Raw genomic sequence first — 248 nt, 5'->3', positions numbered from 1 at the left:
AAATGCATATTATTATCTTCAAGTGCTCTCCCAGTCCAGAAAACAATACCCAAACACGATAACGTGCTGAAAATGAGCGAGACGGTCACAACATGGTAAGATGCGTCAAAATGCACTATGGAATTAGCAGCTTTATTTTCCTACTGTTACTGAGCTTCACTTGACTTCCTGTACAGGTTTCAAAGCACAAGGTGAAGGTGAATACCCAATGCGAGCACACAAGAGTGCTTGCTGGGGAGGGAGGGAGG

At 44.4% G+C, this 248-nt stretch overlaps 1 protein-coding gene across 9 annotated transcripts in view; it reads right to left on the bottom strand.

Annotated features, from left to right (window-relative positions):
- The window catches only part of LOC119588069 (leucine-rich repeat serine/threonine-protein kinase 1-like), a 34372-nt gene that overhangs the window by 32942 nt on the left and 1182 nt on the right, over positions 1–248 (bottom strand). The gene's annotated exons all lie outside the window — the stretch shown is intronic.

Source organism: Penaeus monodon, chromosome 23 (genome assembly GCF_015228065.2).
Source record: "Penaeus monodon isolate SGIC_2016 chromosome 23, NSTDA_Pmon_1, whole genome shotgun sequence".
Taxonomy (NCBI): Eukaryota; Metazoa; Arthropoda; class Malacostraca; order Decapoda; family Penaeidae; genus Penaeus; species Penaeus monodon.
The sequence above is the reverse complement of the archived record's forward strand: the minus strand, read 5'-3'. Positions and strand labels throughout refer to the sequence as shown.